This window comes from Balearica regulorum, chromosome 4, assembly GCF_011004875.1.
Source record: "Balearica regulorum gibbericeps isolate bBalReg1 chromosome 4, bBalReg1.pri, whole genome shotgun sequence".
NCBI lineage: Eukaryota > Metazoa > Chordata > Aves > Gruiformes > Gruidae > Balearica > Balearica regulorum.
In genome coordinates, this window is record NC_046187.1 from 8,298,913 (window position 1) to 8,321,979 (window position 23,067).

Here is a 23,067-nt window from a genome sequence, read left to right on the forward strand (position 1 = left end):
AGCCATAAAACTCATGATTCTCTTATACAATGTGAACAGAGCATTAGAAAATATACTGTAGGGAATAATCCTGTGCTGGCAAGGAGATAGACAAGATGACTTAACAGGCCTTTTCTATCAATTTCTATGATGTTATCAGTGCAGTACTTGACCTTTTCTCATTAATCACATCTGCTGCCACATGGGTAGTTTAAAGAGCTTTCAATGTTTTTAAATATGTAAGGAGCCAAAAGATGGCTGTATATTAGACCATCTGACCTTACCCCTTGCTGCAGGACAAAGAGGCTCTTCTCCCATTCCTTCCACACTTCAAAAATTAAAAATAAAAAACTCAGGGATCATCTGCATCTCCATGCTCAGGCATATAGGACTTGACTCACCTCTAAAAAAGGCTGCAAGAAGCTGGGTCGAAATCATGCCCCTATCCCAATCAGCATGGATTTCTTGAGCTGAGAAGCCACAGCAAACCAAGCTGGTTGTTCCTGTGCAAAGGAAAACAGAACATGTGAGTAGAACATGGCACACATGAAGGTTAGAGGATGCCTCTCCTCTCCAGTCCATTGAATTATTGCACACATTTATGCAAGCCAGAAGGATACTTTCTCAAGACCACGAGTCCTGTACAATTCTAATATCTACAAGCAATTTCTCATTTATAGTATTTGCTACATTTAGACTTCTCTGTGAATGCATACCTCTGCTGTTTCCTGAATATTTGCAGGAAGTGAAAGACAAACAGTTGAACAGATACTTCAGGGACAGATCTCAGCAAAGGGGCTCACGTGGCTGTCTTGACTTCTCATTTGTTTCCGTCACGCCAAATCAGCAGAGAAGGCAACTTCCAATGGGCATGAAGGACAGACCAGAAATACCAAATAGCAAACAGCTGAACTGATTTGTTCCTGATAGAATTTGTTCAGGTGCAAACGTTTCACTGTTGAGATCATGTTCACCTGTTCGTAGCACATAGCTAGACCAAACCCAACAGAACAAAACACACAAGTCTGTTCACCAGGATCATACAAATGGAGCAAAGAAGAAAATTTGTCAAATTATCATCTTTGATAGTTCACCTAGAGCCATAACAACCCACTTTATCCTGTTTGGAATTGTCTCCTTCCATTAAGATAAATTTTCCCTAATAGCCTCTATCATGGAATTATTTTACCCTCACACTCCATGATTCAACTCTCCCACATCCTAAAAAGAAAACAGCTGTCTACGCCCGAGCTGCTTTACTGATCCAGCAGAACTACTGTAAGCAAGTCTGAAATTCTTGTTGTTTTATTTGGAGACCTAGGAAAGATTATGAAGTAAAGCATCCTCAACTTAAGCCTCCAGGGGCACAAGATCAATTCCTTCTAACCACAGTGAGTTACAAAACATCTGACAAGTGCAGTTCTTGGTGGATCAGCTGCCTTGCCAAGTAAGCAAAGAGGAGATTAAATTAAATAATAGAACTCAAAATATGAAATATCCTCCACTGTTCCAGGATCTTTTTGCTCACTGGTTGCAAGTGAAGGCAGAAAGATGATCCCCCCACAGACTGGGCTTTGAGGGTTGGGTATGCAGCTGGCAGGTACTCAAGCCTATATTTAAAAACATAGTGGTGGTGGAGAACAACTGAGACAAGAGGGAAAGTGAGGGTTGCTGAGAAGCGTGGGCTATTTTGGGCAACAAAATGACTCTAATCTAGAAAGAGTGGGTTTTTTCCTGGGGAAATGGGAGGTGGGGGGAGAAGGATCGAGGAAGGGAAAGGTTTTACAGATCTTTCAAAGCAGTTAAAAGAAAAAATTAAAAAAACAACACCATAATATATCTCAAATCTAAAGACAGAAAATCTTTTTAAAACCTAAGTTCTGATAGCCTTTCCCTCAGTAGTGTATGGACAAGCTCTGTCACTGCAAACACAAACACTAGGTGAACGGAAAGGACAGGAGGAAAATGTTTTTCCCCCTTGGAAAAATGTATCTGCTCAGTATGCACCTGGGGCACGTCCACCACGGATTTATTGAGGGTCTACAAGTGGAGTAACAGTTAGCTAACTAGAACAAAAATTATTCTACGTAAATGAGCATCTCTATCAGTCTTCTAAGACCTGATAAATCCCTAGCAAATTTGTTAATTAAGAAGGATGAGGCCATCTGAAAGTGAGGATGGTATTTCACTTCTCCATATATTGCTAGAGTAGGATTTTTTTTTCCTTTGTAACTGAAGTTGACTGTAGATGCCTTCTTACTTATGTGATATATTAAAAACCATATTTTATTTCCTGCCTTTATTAAAGATTATTCCTCTGACAATACCATTTTTTCACTTGTTTAACCTCCTTTTTGGAAAGTTACTTAAAGTGCATAAAGATTACTTAAAATATGGTTCAGTAGATATCACTCTCATAACTGTTACTGTATTTCCCCAAGAGACAGATGAGGGGAATATTAAACTTAATGTAGTATACTGTATGGCAAAATGAACAGCATAATAATTAAGAAAGCCTTTACGTTGTAAGAGAATCTTAAAATGGTCTCAAAAGCACTGGAAGAACGCCAGAGATCCTTATAGTGAACAAGGTTGTCTTTAATAAAAAGTTGCCTAAAATTTGCCAACTTAGTCATAAGCCCAATCCTCTTGCTTTTAAACCAAATGAGAATTAAAAACTGGGAAAGAAAAATTACATTTAGGAGCAAAGAATCGGAACAGCTTTTTAAACATGAGAAATATGTTACAGTTACCTGATTGCCAGGCAGCTCTGCATATACCAGTGGCCTTTATTCCCAACCGTACCATCTTTCTGAACCATTTGCTTCCCTTCCCTCCTTTTGATTCCTCATCTGCAAATAACATCACTGAATTATTTTACCTCCTTGACAGGGTGTTGTTAAGATTAATTAGTTAATGTCTGGAAAGTATAAGAAAGATAAAAAGCATTATAAAAGCATCAGCTAGCATCTGAGAGCTACAGAAAGGCAAGAGACCCTTGTTATCATCAATTCAAAAGTCAGAACATAATATTATAAAAAACATGTTGGAATTTCAAGGAAAAGAATGAGCAAGAACAGAGGAGGGAAACCCTGCAAAGGATCGATTTTTAGTTTACAGAGACTCTGGACATTGGCTTGCGTTCTCATTAAAGCTAGAAGAATCAGAAGTTCTGCCAGATACATAATGTAATATAAAAAGTATTTTAAAATAGAAGTCTTCCTTTCCACAAAATGCATTTTCCAAACCTCTTATTGTGCTCTTCTCACTTACTCATTACAGCTCTCTGCCCTGCTTGCTTATAAAAAGATACTCTCACTGGTTTTCTTTTTACCTTTCTTCTTAGTCCGGCCATCACAATTCATTCTTGTCTATCTCTTGTATTACTGTGTCCCATATCAAGATTAAATCCAGATGAAGTTTCCTGCCAAAACAGAAATAAATTCCTTCATGGATTGGACCCGTCTGCCCAGAGATGTAATGGGATTGAAAACAATAATCCTATAATTTCACTATTGCTCTAGAAAATATACTCCTTCCCTTCAAGAATTTTTTTTCATCTTCAAACTGGAGTTCAAAGGATGGGAATTTCACACTCTGCCTTTATTCACCAATAACACAGCACTTGAAGGGGAGACAATCTCAAAGATAAAGATAACTGAGGGGCAGTTTCCCATAACAGTAAGCGGAAGACCAAGCTTCAGTTGCAGGACAAGGGTGAGAAAAGGACTATAACACCACGATAGTTCTCTTCCAGTCATCCAATGGCAGACACACCAGTACATCCACGCAGTACGGCAAATTTTGTAAGTTCATGGCCAGTCCTGCCGCTTTTGATATTTTCTTTAATTCTCCAAACTGCTCTTAAATCACATGATTTTTAGATCACACAGTAAAATTTCTCACTGATGTCAATATAGAGAATGATTTTGAAATGTGAATCCCATCCAACCAAAAAGAGTAAAGAAACTAAGTTTAGTATCTTTAACGCAGTGTTTTCCCTCGTTGTATGGCATATGCAGATATGTATGCACACACACAAACCTGCACGCAAACAAACCAGTCCCACACAGGCAAAGGAGATTTTTTTTTCTTCCCCCAAGTACATCAGGATGAAAGAAGAGAACAGCCAAGCATCATCATCATCCACTTTTTCACTGCAGCCTCAGTCTAATTTAAATGAAACACAGAAACGTCCGATACTCTCAGATTGCATATCCTTTTAGTAATTAGTAGGCAGAAAGATGCATTTCAGGACAGTGAAGAAAAGGAGAGCTAGAAATTGATCTCAAAAATCAGCCAGTATATTTGGATGTTTTGCCACCTCATCAAGGAAGAGGAGTTATGAGTATTTTATGTAATGAAATGAAAAACCAGTAGGAAAATTCTGGGAAATTTGTCCCAGAAATACTTTAAACAAGGCTAATGCCATAAGAAGAAAACAGCTGGCCTTTGTGGCTATATACTCACATTTCCAACAGCAAATAAGGACTGGTAAATGAAAAGCATCTTTTGCACAATCTGATTGTTAAAAACTTTCAAGGGGTATCCTTTCATTTTTTCCACTAGTGGACGAGTACCCGGAAGAATAAAGTGAGTATTCCTGTCTACAAATATATATGAATTTTACTCAAGCACACTTTAAATCCACATACACAGCATATATTAAATCCACATGTACATCATTTATTGTTTATATGGGTCATTGATTAAACAAAATTTGGTGCATTACTAAATTCATAACTTCATCAACATATTATATTTATGTGTTATTATAATGGGACATTCTTATAGAATGGTTTGGGTTGGAAGGGACCTTAAAGATCATCTAGTTCCAACCCCCCTGCTGCGGGCAGGGACACCCTCCACTAGCCCAGGTTGCCCAAAGCCCCATCCAACCTGGCCTTGGACACTGCCAGGGATGGGGCCTCCACAGCTTCTCTGGGCAACCTCTTCCAGTGCCTCACCACCCTCACAGGGAAGAATTTCTTTCTAACACCTAATCTAAATCGACCTTCCTTCAGGGATAAGGATAAGAGACCTCACTGGATGCGATCTTTAGTTTGGGTTAACGAGCCCAGCTTCACTGAATTATCACAGCGTATTTCAGAACATAGCTCTTCTCATTCCGAAGAGTAATTCCACCTCCTAAGCAAACCAATAGCACTCACTAGGAGTCCTTTCAGCACGAGCTTTAAAGCAAATCAATATACTGACAGTACAGCACAAAACAACATATTCTGGGGAAAACGTGTGCTCACTTGTACAGGTAGAAGTACTGGATGAAGCTACACAGATGTTCTGTTCTTTTCCCACCAGTGTCTCTGTGGTAAAAGTAAAGAAAGAATTGTGATTTTCAAGGAGAATGCCACAAACATGACCAAGTGACAGCCCTCCAAGCATTAGCTCTGGAGGCACAATTACCACAAAGGAGAAAAATCTGGAATTCATAAAAAAGCATTAGCTACCAAATATGTGACCACAGAAATTGCCAACACCAACTATATGACCACAGAATCCAGGATACTTTAACCACAGCCGTTCCCAATTTAAAGCCAGAAATATTAATGTAATATATCTAAAATAGTCCAATATATCAGATGGCAAATCCCAGCAAGGGAAGGACAGCTTCGCTGGCCTTCCCCCACCCAGGAGCGGGTGGGCTGGGTAAGACGCTGGCTGCCAGCGCGTTCCCGGGGACTGGCAGCGCGGGCTGTCTCGCCGGGGCTGAGCTCCGGCCAGCTGGCAGGAACTGCAGCCCGCCTTCCGCTTCCCTCTCTTCTGAGTTCCTTCAGCTTTTTAGGAAATTATTCTGAAGTCCTTCCCTCCACACAGATTAGTCCTTGGCAGTCAGGGAAAGAAAAAAAAAAAAGAAAAAAGAAAAAACCCACCATGGGAAGGAATATAAAAGGACTACTCTTATGACATGGCATTTTTAAACATTTGCAGTAAGAGACAGAAACCTGCCTTCACAATCAGACGTCAGATATCAAAAATCTATTTCATCGTATATGATGGTTGAGGTAATGGGACAAACCTATTTCCTTTTAAATACCATAAAGCAACAGATGCAGGCCAGTTATCTTATTGTTCTTGTGCGTAAATGCATTTTTTAATAAAATCAAAAAGAACCACCTGCATTGGGCCAGTCCAGAGAAGACTGATCACCTACTCACTCCCCACCTCCTCCGCTGGCTTCCTCCCCTTAATACCCCCTAGAGGCCAGAGACAGGAGCACACGGCATGCACAACAGATGAAATATGTGAAATATAGACATTAAGGGCCACGGGAGGATAAAAACCAATGAGGAACAGCAAGCACTCTACAGTTGGGCTAGTCTGGGTGCAAAATTCAGCTGTGTCTCGCTTTCAAAGGGCACCTGCTAGAGTTGCTGATCCATCTTATTAATCAGGGACTAACCCAAGCCAAGGAATTGCCACCAGGCTGTCAGGACAGGCCCAGCATCCCCGTTCTCCCACAGCCTTCGTGCTACCAGCTGGGACATTGCACTCCCACACCTTTCTACTGAGCTCCGGCATTAGTATGCATTGGAGGAAGCAGACGAAACACGCAGTGAGCGCGATCAGCATGGCCCAGATTTAATCCCAGGTTAAAATTAATTAATTCTGGTATATGAATCTTTACACTTTAGTACAGATGAAATGGATTTTTATTTTCTTTTTTTTTAGTAAAGTAAGTCTTCCTGCATAGCAGCTGTAGGTAAATTATTCCAGCTGATAAAGTCCAAGAGGTGAGACAAGATTTACTGATCCAAGTTCAATACCTAAGAATGATGCCAGCCTTGTCTCCACCACCTTATGGCAATTTAATTTCCCAAAAATATCTATCTGCCCATGCAGTTTGACCACACATGTGAGGATATCTGCAAAAGCGACACTCGCTGACTTCTCAATGCGTTTGCAGGAGCTGCCTTTGACATGCTCCTATTTTCCAGCTATGCAGCGAGTTAGTTGCTTTCATATTCCTGTCTTGACGGGCAAAACAGATTGCTTTTTAAGATGTGTTAGTTCAATTTAGTTCATATTAAATAGCCGAAAAACACCATTAGGATGCTAACACTCAAGTATCTCCCTTTACTGACTGCCACCATTAAAATGAATGAACAAGTACCTGGTTTTTAACGCAGTTCTGTTGAAAACTGAAAATAGACAATCACTTTTGGAGGTGTTTTTATGTTGACTGCAGGCATAAGATGCATACTGATTCTTTAGCCCTGTACCAGTTTTATTCATGTAACATACGTTATCTTTTTTCTCTTCAGTGGCTGCTTGTCAGTGGTCTCATCTGAGAGGAGCATCACGGGAGACTGTCAGAAGGTGCCTGGCAGCAACGCATGTTGAAGCACTTGAGATTCGGGGGAGGTTTTAGTTCATTTGGGCAGAGGAAGGTGACTGTGAATGGCAACACAGGAGTCTGAGGAAAAATGCACTCCACGCAAAAAACTGAACTGTAAAAGACATACCTTTTTCAACAGGGTATGTATGGTAAGAAGGCAGCAATGCAGAACTGTGTGCTGCCAGTGTAAGGCTGCAGGGACAAGCAGGTGACAACTGGCTCTGGTAAAGGACCGGGCATCACAACTGGGATCAAAACACTCCAGTAGACAGTATTAAATGACCCAGAGCTAACCCTTGACAAGGCATGTGGAATTTGCCGTGCAAAATAAACTGGTTTCTGGAAGAGGGATAGTCCTCTGCCATTACGGACGTTATTAAAAATCCAAAATGCTCTAAGAAAATCCAGTGAGGTAAAAAGATGCGCAGATTTCAAAGTCAGAATTACAAAAAATGCACTATAGCCAACATCATCAACTGCAAAAGTGCTCAGAATTTGGGGGAAAAGATGCAAGAACCATGAAGAGCTTCACTGCTTGCCTACAAAGTTAGCGAGGGCCAGCCTAACGTGCACAGAGTTGACAAACGAGACAATAACCACCATTATCTCAAAACAATTATTCAGAGAAGACAGGATCTCAGAGAAAGATTAATGAACTATCAGTTACAAAACAATACAGGCCATTTTTTCTTTTTATATTGCAAATGAGTGTAGAAGCTAACAAGATGGTATAAAAAATGATCTTACTTCTCTAAGATAAATCGCAAGCAGAAGATGAATGGGTAAAGACTCAGGACTCCCGTTAAGGAAGAGTACATGTACCAGTCAACAAGAAATTGAAAAGATGTAAGGTGTAGTCATCTCAAAGACAGACTTAGCAAAAGAGAAGTGCTACCTCTAATCAACAGGACAAACTTACCAGAAAATAGGGACAGCAAAGAAATTCAGGAAAAAGCTGACTACTTTTGCAAGGACTCAGGAAATCCTTGGAGTACAAAACCCAGTTCAGAAAGTCTTCCCTGTATATCAGGGTGCCCCTGATTTTCTTAAGCAAAAGGTAGGCACATTCTTCTAAGAATTCCATACTGACCAGAGGTCTCAACAGAACGGGTATATTTGCAGGTCACTGTCACAGAAAAACAGGCATTTTGTTTCTAAGATGATACAGAAGAATCAAATAAAAACATACCAGAATTTATGTTTCCTAACATGAAAGCATCTTCAAGATAAGGCTGATACAGATTTTATAAAATTAACACATCTACAAGTTTTTATTGCAAAAACCAAAACTTGTCATTATGTCCTTAGGAGAGCCTCTTTCCCAGACTGCCACCTGGGTTCTGTACAGCTTCCACATCGCTTCATCAGGAAATACAACAGTTGCAAAGGAAAGTAATTTCTACACAGAACACATTTATGATTTGAGAGAAAATGTCATAAAGGTACATGTAAAAGTTCTATCAACAGCAAGTCCCCGCTCCTTCCAGCATCACCTTCCTTCAAGCTCCCCTACTTGTTCCTTACCACTGCGACCCAAACAAGTTTGGGCTAAAATCGCCATCACCAGCATTGTCAGAAGTGACTAATGAAGCAAATGCAGCAAAGGGCTACAGGCTGGCAATAGCAACCCTGAGGAGTTTACCAGTATACCAGCTCCAGACAGTCAAGGAAAAGATATACATGTTCCTTGAAGCAGCAAAGTGCATAGGGACTTTTTTTCCCCCCCTCCTAATCCAGATCCAAATCTAGCAAGAGTATCAGATTTGCAGCTTGGAGGTAAGGCTGGGTTCTGGCAGGCTGTACTACCACTAGTCACACAGCAAAATTTTCTACAGTGCAAATAAAGGTATCACGGCTTGTCTTTAAATTCTGCTCTTTGTTAAATACTTGCAGCCAGAGAGCTGAGCGTGCTTTCGCTTACATACTAGAAAAAAATATATAGCTCAGCTGTTATAATAGAGGAGTTGGAGGAGGTGAAATTCTCTGGTACCTCTGAAACATAGCAGTCATTCTAACTAACAAAGGTTAATAAAAGCAAAATGCTTTTAAATATGAAAGTTTTAGATTTATTGTCTTCATGCTGTGTGCCAGCTAATTTTATCATGCAGTCATGTAAGTATAAAATAACGATTTGCACTTGCACCTTCTCAGATGAGGCAAAGGATCGATCATGGCAAGGAACACAAGCAACTTTTGCTGAAAACAGAGACTCTACCTAATTGGCAAAGGATAAGCAAAGCCTTTATAATGGAGTCATCCAAACAAAAACTCTCAGCCTTTAAAACAATATGACAATGTAATAGCTTTTCCTCTCACAGCATTCTTATTAAAAGAAAAAAACCCACCAAAAACACAACACACAAACCAAAAATTTGATTACTGAATAATAATTAATCCCAGGATCCCACTTGATGAGAGCACCAAAACTGCTTGAACTTTTCCAATTCAAAATTAACTGTGGAACAAGCAGTGCTGAAGTCCAGTTGTCCAGGATTTTTTTATTGCTAAAACATACTGTAAGTATTGTTTAATTCTCCCACTTTCTGAATAGCTGGCTAAGGCGATGGAAATCCCCCGTCACGTTTATCTATTCCTGGATCCCTGTTATTAGTCCTTGTAAATGCAAACCAGCATTATCACATTCTAAACACCTAAGCAAACTATCAGTGTCCCAGGAAAGCAACACGTATGCTAGTCTACTGTGAAAAAATGATCGTAATAGAAAAGGCATGAGTTTCTTTTTTTTATTATTTGGGGTTTTTTCCCAGCTATTCACTTTTAACAGAGAGTCCTACGGAAAAGCCATTTTTGAATATCAATTAGGGAAAAACAGTAACATTGCTGAGCTGACATTTGGTTTCTACACAGCTGGAGAGAGGAAAACACACACCTGTGCACAGTCAAAAAATAAAGAGCATATGTGTTTCAGTATTTTTATGTTCAGAAGGGGAGTTCAAGGAGAGGTGGGCTTAGAAAGAGAGTGCGTTTAAGGAACGAAAGCAAAGAAGAGCAGTGGGTTTGGAATAGGAAAATTTCTCTTTTTTTAGAAGACAGAGACAATTCCCCATGACTGCATATTGCCTGTATTCAGACGAAGAAGTGGATTCTGCAAGGTGTTAAGTGTTCTGGCTTGGTTCCAACAAACCACTTAATCAAGTACTTAACTTTAATTACATGCACAGTCCTGTAGGACAACAATTAAGCTGAGCTTAAAAAGACTACTTGAAAATGCTTGAAGTCACATGCTTGAAACTCCTGTTAGATTGGAGGGAATCAGTAGCCTTTAAAGTCTCCTGTTATTTAACATGTAAAAGCAAAAGCTGTTAGAGCTGAGAGAAATTCAATTTGAAAATGGTCTGCCTTCAAAATCAGGTTTCATGAAAGTTTTGTATTTCTCATTAAGACTAAAAACTCAGAAAACATTAGTCTGTCCTGTTCTCCTGTTACTAAGCACAACAGGAAAAAATAATAGCTCCCACTCTCTCTTCCCCCTCTCCTCCTTCCCCAAGCCTCCAGTTTCTTTTTTTTTTCTTTTTTCATTCTATAATTGTGGGGTTTATTCCTCAGTTACGAGATATTACATAGTGGCAAGAAGAAAAAGTGATGGGACAGAGCTTTGTTAATTCCATGGTAGAAAAAAAGGAAAAAGAAAAAAATGAGGAAGGCATTAAAGTGTCTATACGTTTATTTAAAGGTCTGAAATTAAAAATAATTATCTGCAGCCTAAATGAAATATTTTTGCTTTAGGGGTGTGTGTGTGAGATTGTAATTTTCTGATATTTTTGAAGCCATCCTCGTAATCAAAGTTGGCACTAGTTTAAAACAAAATAGCACTCTGAAATAGCAAAGCTCCAGAATAAACATCAGTAGCACAAGAACTGCAAATGCAAGTGCCACAAGGGAGCCAAGCTTCTCTGCCTCTCAGCCCAAGGACTCCTGCTTCCTGCCAACCGGCGCCCCTTTCTCCTCAACCCGTGCTTCCTATCGCCGCAAGGCAGCAGGCACAGCACCCACCCCCTCAAAGTCCACATGTTGGCTCTTCAGCTGGCGTTGCCACATCTGGCTGAGGCGGGGGGGGGCCCGCACAGCTGTGATCCCACCACCCAGGCGGTGCACACACCATACCAACCGATGCTCCGGGGCTGGGGGGAAAAGTCCTCAGAATGTCCTGAACATGTTCCCCACGCCAGGCAAAAGGTCTGCTGGGTCTACGGGTGAATTTTGAAGTAGGTGTTATTAACAATTCAGGGTCTAACGAAAAGATGAAGAATGAGTAGAGGTGGAGGTCAGTTGGAGCTCAATAATGTAAGGGCTTTACCTATAGGAACTAGAACAGGAGAAGAAAAATGTTCTTACTATTAAAAAAAGTAATTAAAAATCCAACCTTCCTAATTGAAGATGAAAACTTAAAAATATGAAGTGATTGCCAACTAAAAGTGTTAAATCATACTAGGGAAGTCAAGGGAGACAAACTAGTAAGAAAAATAATCTGATTTTAAGCTAGTCCTCTGACTCTTGGGACAAAGTTGGGTTTTGGTTTTTTTTACACTGTATGAGATTAACAACTCTGAGGTACATCAACGGAGAAATTACAAAAGGATCTAAGATTCTAGCATTACATTTATTGCCTTGCCAGCTCTTTTTAAATTGGTAATTACAGAAAGCCATTTATATTGGTGCAGTGTATCAAAGCACAAGAGAATGAAACAATCTAATCTTCTTTATGTATTTTAAGTCAATGCTGTATGCTGATTTCTGATTTTCTGTCAGCCAGCTACGAATTGTGATTATTTCCTCAAGTCCTATGTAACTTACTAAGTTTGTCCTTTGTATTGTTTTGTTTTTCTACAATCTTCTCAATATTGATTTTAACACAGACAGCTGATAAAGAACAAAGTTTCAACGGGGAAAAAAAAGGGGAGTTAATAACCAGCCTTGGCTATTTTCCACAACTCAATTTGTACGTGAATTCCTGCATCTGCACTGTACCACCTTATTTTCTGTTTGACTCGATTATCAAAACCTGTATTGTGCGCAATGTAAAGTAGCTGGGTATTTTTTTTTCTAACAGGATGGTCACAGAGAAGCTGAAGGACCGTGCTTTGGACTCGCAGTATTTGTCACCATCGCTCGCAGACTTACACGGCCACGATGCACGTTCATTTTAGCCGCTGCAGAAGTACTGAAGCTTTTCAGGAATACCTGTCATCCATCCCCACGCATCATTATCTAAGTGACGAAATGCTTTGATTGCCATGGTAAAGGCAATAGCTGCATCTTATTTATGACCACATAAACCTCAGCCATTTCATAGCAGAAAAGTTAATTATCAGCACAAAGATCTTGATCATCGCACTGCTTTCTTTTTGACACTCACTGAGAAGTGTCACCCCTTCTCTCACTGCTTGGATGCTAATGCTGAGAAATGCAAAAGCAAGGCTAGAAAAGCAAGGCTAGAATGTTTTCTGGAATATTGCCCCTTTTTTCGAATTAGGTTACATCATTTACATGTTTAATCTCTTCCTGGCTGGAAGAGAGAGTTTATAGCTTGCTCTCTCAAACTTTTAATATGCTACACCCCTGCAACGCTACCTGCTCGTTAGCTCACTAAACCCAGGCTCCTCAACCTGGGGACCATTCCCAGAACAGGCTGGTGGGCTTGGGAAGGAAGAAGCCCCCTGACTCCCCAGCCCATGGGCTGATGGCGATGCAGCACTGCGGCAGCCAGCACCACAGTCCTGAGGGCCACGGTCCCCTCTGCTTCCCACCGTAGCGAGTGTTGCGGAGCAGCCAGAAAAACACCCAACATCAGGGGTCTGCTGGCGCAATCCTGGCTCCTCCATGACTGACGCTACTCTGGCCCCTCGGCTGTCTTGAACAGTTTAAGGTAGGTAAACCCTGCAGAGAGGTGTATTGGTGCGTGCAGAGGATTACCGAACCTGCGTACGGATCAGGGAGCAGCTCCTACCCAGCACTGTGCAAGACAGGCTGTAGTCAAAGTCTTTCAAGCCTGAGCAAGTACCTTTATACGAACCTATACACTGAAAAAGTTCAAAAGGACGTGTCCAGCAGTGAAACAGAAGTAACCACGGGACGTTCCCCTATGCCCTCCTATCCACCTAGACTATAGATGTGTATTGAACTATCCAATGTCTTATTCCAAATACTCTATGTCTCCACAAGAAACGCAAAGCTCATACCCTTCCACAAAGCTCGTGCATTATCTTTCTTGAAGGATCCACTTATGACAACCCTACTGTTTTTATGATTCATTCCTTGTATTCATTTCTTGTTCTGTCAGATAGTTTTACCAGCTGACTACTTGACTGGGTTAAGTGATCCGTGCTTATTTAGGATGCAAAAGCCGCTCCTCTACCATCAATTAGAATGGCTGCCAAGATTATTTCTGACACTATCAGTTCTTCATCAGAACATACAAATGGCCCTATTTAATTTCTTCCACTAAGACAGGATGACAGTTTTGATAATGGTGTGTTGAGCAGCCAAATCCCCAGCCGTAAGAGCTGCACCAAAGACATACCCGTTCACCTACACTTGCACGGGGAAGGCAAGCACAGCGCTTCCAGAAAGCTCATTATCTAGGCTCAAGAGCCAACCGTCAGTTCCAAATCCCAGACAACGTGCTAATAAAATATGACCTATACTGCAACAGCTTTCCAAGGACTATTAAATCCACCCTCCTCCCCGTAGCGGCCTGAGAAAGGCTAGTGCACAGCACAAATAAACATCAGTCAACCCTGGAATTACTGCCACAGAGCGCTCCGCATGGCTGGCATATTTTCTGTGCTGCTTGCAAAGCAGCAGGCATCTCCCTTTGTTGCCGATGCAGATTGTTTCCAATCTCTCAGCATGTCTTTCTCAGCCACTTGCTCCTGAAACTTAAAAGGAAAACAGCACACACTTAATTTGAAAAATGCTTTGCAGACTTTGTAGCAGAAGGGGTTGGGTAGGTTGGAGGGGGTAAAAGAAACGGTTTTGCAGTGTTATTGAGGCCATGTGTGACAGGCTAAACGAAACCTTCAGGCAATTCTGTCACAAGTTATTTTCACTTCTTGCAATTTGCACAACCAAGTGGGTGGCCATATGTCTATCCCTTCTCCTTGTTTTTCAACAAATGAAACGAGGAGAATTTTAATTTTTTTTAATAGTTTAGCTCATAGCAGTTATGCCTTTATTGTTTTCAGATTGACTATATGCAACTGAACAAGCTTCCTCATTAAACTTCAACACAAAAGCAGATGATGATCATGCTGATGAGGCTCCTTGTAGTAGTGGATTACTTCTACATATCAGGCTATATTTATCTTTCGTTCTGCTAAGAAAAAGGTCATGCACTGTCTTACACACATCATGAGTGAACCAGAGTGTAAATGCAGAGCCAGAACACCAGCCTTTGTCTAAGATACTCAAGCAAAAATAAACAGAATCTGAACAAAGTTGACAGTAAAAATAATAAGCAAGTCTCATTCCTCCCTCCTTTTCACACTCAAGCAAAGGTCAAGATTGAGACAACCATAAATAAGGGGGTTTTTTTCCCCATACTTGAAGCACAGTACAGGACAAGGCTAGGGCTGTCTTCACAGTCCATACAGACTAAGTAGAAAGGTTACCCAACAAAAATCTTGGTCTTGATGGCATACACAGTGATGAGACCGTACTCCAAACAGGAGATTTGGGGGAAAGAGCCCCAGGGAGACATAAAAGAGCTTCACGTCTCCAGTCTGTCTCACAGCTCAGTCTGTTAAAATGGGTTTTTCCTTCTGCCTGCTAATTAACAGTATTATCTTTTTCATTTCTGAGCACATTGAAGCTGCAGAAGCCTGTATTCAACTCGGCAATCAAGCTCTCCCTGAGAAGCAGGGATGGACCTTTATAATATTATGATTTCATTGCTTTACTCATCTTCTCTGCTTTAAGCTACTCAGCATTTCTGAGTAAGTAGAGGACACCATTTTCTCCTCATTTCAAAGCAGCTAGCCTACACAAAAAAGCAGTTGTTTGGGAGTAAAGCAATAAATTCATATACATGTTTAATATCTGCTATAAAGACTTTTGAACAATGGAAAGCAGACAGACAGTTCCTTCAAACTGTTCAGTGTATCTATGAGATATTAAATTGGAGTTCTGGTAAAACAATCACTAACCCTATTCCCCATTTAACTAAAAGCTAGTCAAGCCGTACTCTGGGATAAGTATTGAGAATACCACTCTTCAGAAAGGGGTCAATTCATGCAACACAGTTCAGTCCCAGCATATTAGAAAGGTTTTGGATTGTAGTGTTACTCCCAGGGAGATTGCCTTCTGGCAATTGATATTCCAGCATGGCAATTGTTTTACCTCAAAAAGTGCAGAGTCTTTACTGAGTGAGCAATAAATATATATGCATATGTTAGGGAACAAAGAAGGAAGTTGGGTTGTTTGCTTCTCTTTATCCTGGTTCTACATTTTCCATCCATTTATCCAAATTCCAGTCTCTTTTCATGCTTCTCAGTCCCCACCTCTTTTCAAGTTCTTTACCAAAGCAATGCCACTCTTATCTTCCCTCCAGAATAGAACTCCCACTCCAAGTACCCATCCTGCACAGGATTGCTTTTCGTGTCCTAGTCTTGCTCCTTACCTTGACAAAGTCTTCAAGTCCCTACGCATCCTTCATTTAATCTTTACTTCCTCAGTGCTAACACATTCTATCATCTCTACCTGTATCTGAATTTCCTAAGCCATTCCAAGACAACAGTCCTTTATAGGTCTTAAAATACTGTAACCAACCTCTAACAGTGATTCCCCCCACAGCGCAGACCTTGTTTTCCAAGGTTTCCCACTATTTAAAATAGGTTATGCTCTTTTAAATCAGTGCACTGCACTGAAAACGCATAGCTGTTCTCTGAAAGTCATTACCAGTTACATCATCTTGAGCCTGCAATGCAAGAGTCAAGTCACAGTTTTACTCGCTTTTGACTGCTCTCACATTCTCTTAATTTGCCGTTAGCCTCTACGAGTCAACAGTCACAGTTTTACTCGCTTTTGACTGCTCTCACATTCTCTTAATTTGCCGTTAGCCTCTACGACATCTTTTTGATCTAATATTGCTGCCACCATTGGAGAGAAGAAAACTTATATGTTTACATACATATGTATGCATATAATTATACACATATATACGTGTTCAAATATATAAAATAAAAAACTCAATGTTTCAATTCTTTCTAAAACTAACAGCACAAAAGATCAGTTTGTTGTTCATTTCCAAGTCAAACTCCTGATGCACAATTTTGACTTGTGAGGTACTGTATCAGAAAAGCCGAGACCCAGGAGGTGGTTTCACTATACACCTATGTATCAGAGAAGGGAAATTAATTCATTTTCATAATTGACTAGACAGTGATGAATAAAGTACTCTTGCTCTTTCATTCATAAACCTCAAGTCCCTGGAAAATCGGGTAGTCCTTTGTGTTCAGTAAATATGTCCGATTCTGTTCGAATTCTTGGCAACACCAAAATTAAACGGCAACACAGCAGCACCTCCGCTGTGTTTGAGGAAACTCAAATCTGATGTGAAAGGAGCAGGCCAGGGCTACCAGGACTATCAGGAGAACAGAGAACTTATGCTACCTCAGCCTTTTAAGAATAAAGAATTACATATGAATACCATCACAGAGTAAATATCAACAAGGGCAGAGAATTACTGAAGCCAAAGATCAGTATTGATGTAAAAGCAAACATAGGCAGGCCACCAACACATTTCGGGGCTGGAAATGAGACGACACCATTGAGAACAGCCTACTGATGGGGAACTGTACCTGTTACCGGCTGCATCACCTCCCCAAGGGTAAAACCTCTCGGAGCCTGCAGCCTGCTCCTCACCCGCCATCCCTCCTTCACCCAGACTACATAACCCCTGGCACACATCCCCACTCCTGCTCTGACCATACAACGTGGTTTTCATCTGCCCTCAGGGTACACAGCAGGACCAGGACTATCGGGCACACACTGCTCACCTGTGGCTACCCACAGTCAGGACAACAGCTTTCAAACCATCTGCAGGGATTTCCCAAAGGGAATCATACGCCTCTCGTGTCATAGGACTGGATCTGATGGGCCAAAAGGGTGTCTTCCCGTCCTCCAACTGCTCTGTGTTTTGTCAAACCTCTCCTTTATTTTATCTTTCTTGTTAAAATAAGAAAAACCTGCCAATATTCAGGAACATTCTCTGGTTCAAAAACAACTTGGCAAGGCTCAAGAAGGAGGATGATTGATGTTTCTGAACAATCACCTTGAAATTTTACAAGCTCAGTTAGGATGTTAGTAAGACCAGGTGTGTTTCCTATTCTAAAATTTTAACTGGTTAAGTTTTACTACCACCAATAAAGTTAGAGATTCATATAAGGGTAATTCGAAGAAAAACTAATACTTCTGATTCAAAAACGCCCTCAGAATTTGTCCAACTCCTTGGTATAGCTGGAATCTATTAAATTTTTAAACTTGAAACCTCAGCTGATTTTATTTTATGAAGACTTCAGAAGTTTGGTATTTGTGCTTGGTTTGTATTTGGTTACTATCAGTACAAAGCAGTTGTTGACCCTCTCTGAAGTATCATGGTTATCATTACTTTAAATTGGGAATTTTTTCTTTGAAGTATATCTCTATTGCTTAGATGTACAAAGTATACCTGTTTGGATATAATCATTCTTTACAGAGCATAATTCTTACAATAAAATTTGTATTTTATTGTTTCATTTAGCATTTTGAATCTGATCCTTTTTTTCTCAGAGAGTGCTGTGAGAACAGGCAAGGACTACAAAGGATACTAAGTTTATTGAAAATTAGCAGTTCTGGCATAAATCAGTAGTGCTTACTTACATCATAACCAATTGTGCCATTTGCAAAAACCTCACCCAAAAACACTAAAGAGGAAAGCACCCTAAATTACCTTTAACTGCTACCTATTAAAAATAACTGATGTATTGCTACTGCCTGATCCTTGGAAGGAAGACTTAGTCTTGTCCTGATACATTGATTGGTTGCATGTGCTTACCTATTTTCTCCCAACTCCAGGATAGTTCCCATTGTCCCAGGTCTGCGTTTAGCAAAGCCAACAGTACCTCTGCCAGGACTGCTTTCAGGAAGACCCAAATTGAGTCGTTATGTTTCAACATAACCAGCTGATGTCTACTTAGCATGAAATGTAGTTACTATCCAAGATCTTTATGTTCCAAGCAATTTCTTAGCATAATAAATTTTAAATCCATTGGTTTTAAATGTTTGGAAATCATTTGCTAGTACATATAGCAAGTTCACATTTTCATTGTAAATGGGTTTCCTTAGCTCTGCATAGATAAGAGGCTCTATTCTATAAGCTTGTTAAAAGTTAATATCCACCAAAACACCGCCTCTTTATTTCACTAGCTCTTTACAATCGTTCACCAAAGAAAATAAGTACTAGGCTTTTTAAGAGAGAGGTACACTTTTGTACATAAAACTCAATCTTGTTCCCTCTGAAACACTCAGACAGGTCTGAGTCACAAGAAGAGATGTAAATAGAAGTGAGATCAACAACAACAAAATGGATTTGCTTTGACCAAGTCTCCAGTTTCTGCACTTTGGATTCATCACATCCTAAAATAGGTGCCTAAAATGAGTGGAAAGAACTTCTCTATGGAAACACTTATCAAAAGGAAGGGACACATGGCTAACTTTTCAGTGGGTAAGGTAAATGGAAAGCATCTCCTCCTCAGAGACAGTTCACTACATTATTCATATTGTACAGGGCTTATATCAGAAAATGCATTGACGGAGTTGGATGCTACTCCAAGCAGGTATACCTCAGAGATTACAATTTGACCTGTTGTCTATTTTTTCTTCTTTCTTCAATGGACAGCAAATTAATAAAATAGTGACATAATACATAAAATGGCAGCTTTTATTTAAACAGGTACCCAGAAAAACACAACTCAGGATTCACAGGAAGCCTACCTACCAGCAAATGTGTGCACATAAACCCTTCTCATCCTCAAGACTCAGACCCTGCAGCCTGCACTCAAGCCTACAAGGAGCCAAACTGCATGGCATCATGGCTGTAGTTTGATCCAAAATCTGTACATCTCATTCTGTATTTTATGTAGAAATTATTCTCCTGTTTGCCTTTTGTCCTCTACGTGGAGCAATTTCCTGCCTCTTCCTTAATAACCCCAAACCGACATAGCATAAGTGAAAGAAACACTTTCCCAAAGCAGATAATGACATATTACTCATCTGTGATCTAAGACTTAACTCCTCCCAGGAAATTAGCAAGCAGTAGATGATGATCATAAAGATCTGGGTAACACCACCACCTTCTCGAGGTAAATCCATTAAGCAAGTACATTGCTCACAACTTCCATTCTGCTTTGACTTACTGAACCAACTCTTCCTGGCAAGGAGCAGGGAGAGGATCTAATTTAAATATTACTATCCTTTCACATCTTACTTGATTTCACCCTGAGCAGCCATAACTATAAAAGAGCAATGATGCAACATTCATTAATAAAACTTTCTTAGGAGCCTCTTCTTGTGGACAGATTCAGCATCTGCAAGATGACGTACACGTTTTGCTGTGCTTCCCTTTTTCCGTTCACATTTGATATATACTGAAAATATGTTATTGAATAGGTGTGAATGCACCATGCTTCCAAACTCTTTCTCCTAAGTAAAACATACATATATGTATGTTATAAACAATCAAATATAATATAGTAAAGTATGGCATAGATACTGCAGCAAAGGGACTTCTTTACATTATGTATCTCCTCTGGAGAACTCAGCTTAAACATAACTTGGGGAACAACAAATAATCAGCCAGGACTTTCAACAGTGATGTGAAGGAATTTCTCATTGCCCCACTGACAGCATCTGCAGCAAGAAACAGCAGTGGGCCCTCTTTAAGGACCCAACATTTTAAGCAGTGTTCAGTGTACCATATAAATTTAAACAGAGCAGTTTACAACGGGCAACAATTCATCTGGCCAGTTCACGCTTCAAACATATCTGTAAAATCAAGACCAACATAATACGCCAAGGGGCGGTGAGATAGCCAAAAGCCAAGATGTTAAAGAAAATTAGGAAAGGACACAGCGTTCCTCAGCCTGGCTAACCTAGATAACATCTTCCAGACATTAGCATGAAATTAAACAGAGAGCAGCTAAATTACTTCCAGTGTACAGATATTGCCCTGGTGAAACATGACAGGTGACCTACAACATAAAAAATGCACTTAGCTGTAAAAACTAGAAAGTGAAGCTAAAAATGAGGAAAATAAAAGCTGTTCTTGGATATGTAGTAAAAGACACACTGACATAATAAATGGGAGGAGAAGGAACAGAAAAGCACCCACCCCATCCAAAAGCTGCACCATTAAGGTACAACAAAATCAACTTTCGGGGGGGGGATGGACGACCCCACCCAGCAAATATGAATAAGTTCAATAACATTCATAACAACATTATTTATTAGAAAAATCATCTACTGCAGTGCCTGAAGCAAACGTTTTGCAGTTTTTTCCATCATTCCTCCAAACTCAGGGCCTTGATTACATTAGTGAGAACTTTCAAGAAATTACTTCCTTGCCTTACGGTCCTTCAGCTCCACCAATGCCAGAGTTTGCTGCCACAGCCAGTACATTAAGCACCGTGATGTTACCATCCACTCTGCATAAGAGGAGCGCTCACGATGGTGAAGAAAGAGTTGTGGCAGTTGCCTGATGTCAGAAAAGGATGTTCTCAACTGCATGAGTGGCACAAACCTTCTTCAAACAGGAATGAAGAGGTAAACGGCAGAGATTAACTTCAAGAATAGGAGGTGACGAGGAGAAACGTTAGGCTGTGCGCACATTCAATCCCAGCAACAGCAACTATAGGTGTGGCTTAAAGTTTACATTTACTCTTTAATAAAGGATATGCACTGTACTTATGGCTCTCAACAAATTCTGTGTCCAGCAGGGATGCAATAGATGATTAAAAATTAGTTGGTTTTCCTTCTCCTGCAGCAGTTGCAGTAGGAGAGGTAATACAGGCAGTTCCCCAGCCTTCAGGCATTGCACAGAAGTAGGATCCATACTCATGCAGTCAAACTTCAGCTATTTAATTCAGAGCCCAAGATATGAATAAAACATGGAGAGAGATGAGCTCTTAACATTAGTATTGGACTCCTCCCTCTCTCTACTGAGCACATACACAGTCTGGACAACATGAACATCCTCTGCAATACAGATTCAGGACTCAAGCATAAAAACCACGCAAAGTATAAAAACCACACCAACTATCCTTCATTTTTTGCATCTTGTCAGCAGGAATAAAAAGAAGTAAACCCCACGTCATTTACCATTATAAGTGAAAGCCCCTCTAAGTACATAGGAAGAGCAGTTGTATTTTGTAACGTTGTTCTCCATCTAGAAGTAAAACAGAGGCTGGTGTAACGCAAACAAGGGAAAGGGAGAAAATGCAGAAAAGAAACTGAGGAATCTAAAGCCAATTTTTCAACTTTTACATACAATCATACCACCCAGGGACATTTTACAGAATGGTAATCACAGGCTGGAATGCAACTGAATGTGAGCTGTGCAACATATAACAGCCCAACAGATTAGCTGCTACAGCCAATAATGCTCATACTCTTAGCCCAAAATATGTTAGAACTCCAACAGAATGGCACTGTAAACCAGAAGAGCATTGACCCTTTTTTTTTTTAAGGCAAGTTCACAATTCTCGGACATAAAAACTTATGTAGCTCTTTTCATTATTATTTTTGCTATTGTCACTACTACCCGTAAAGTTGACTATAGTAGCCATCCAAGAATCCAGGATTGTTGTCATATTAACAATTCAGAATAGGGCTCTAAAAGTGCATTGTACTGGATAAGGCACCATCAGAGAACCAAAGATGATCCTCTTCCTCCCAGAAAATGTAACAGACAAAAAAAATGTGTGAAAATACTTTTTAAAAAAAAGTCTGAAATATATTTAAGTTGAAATACGCTGCAAAGTATTCAGAATACACATACAACATACCACAGTTAGGACAGATGTGGTTTTAATACATGCTCCTTACCCTTATGTTTGTAACTGTGCTTAAATTGTAAAGAGAAAGAAATTAGAGAGTAAAAATAGGAATAAAGAAATAGTAATAGGACAGGGCAGAGAAAGAAAATGGAGTATGAGCAAACCCAGTTCATTGGAGGACAACAGGCAAGGACAAAAGGACAACTTCTTTTCCAAACTGGACATATCTTTACTGGTCCACTGATAGCCTTCTGAAAGGGGCATACCACTTTGCAAACAGAAGTCAGTCCACATGATCATTTTGCTTATAAAATCGAAAATTAAAAGTCTGCTTTAGATTAGATCTCATTCTTTGGTTAAGAAGACTTCATGCCAACAAGAAAATGATCATGTAAAGTCCACACCAGAAATGATGAAGACAGCATAAACTGTTTCTAAGATCAATTTATCCTTAGAAACTTACACAATCATGGAAAAGTGTGGGGGTGGGTATTTAGAAAAATCAGTTCAGGATACTACTCTCCTTGCTACTAATAAATTAAATTCTTCTGCCTTGATACCACCTCCTGAGAAAATCAAAAAGGAAATAAAAATCCTACAGGAAAAACTAGTGTTGGATGCAATCTATTTACTCGGACACGATACTAATCTCTGATTTATTCTCTTGATAAATTGTCTTCA

The 23,067-nt window shown here is 40.0% G+C and overlaps 1 long non-coding RNA gene across 1 annotated transcript; it reads right to left on the minus strand.

Moving 5' to 3' along the window:
* Positions 1–379: 379 nt before the first annotated feature.
* Positions 380–3,405, minus strand: LOC142601534 (uncharacterized). The gene is made up of 3 exons (XR_012835051.1): positions 3,314–3,405; positions 2,733–2,826; positions 380–482 (listed from the first exon to the last, which is right to left on the minus strand). It is a non-coding gene; the product is annotated as an uncharacterized LOC142601534 (long non-coding RNA).
* Between the last annotated feature and the right edge of the window lie 19,662 nt (positions 3,406–23,067).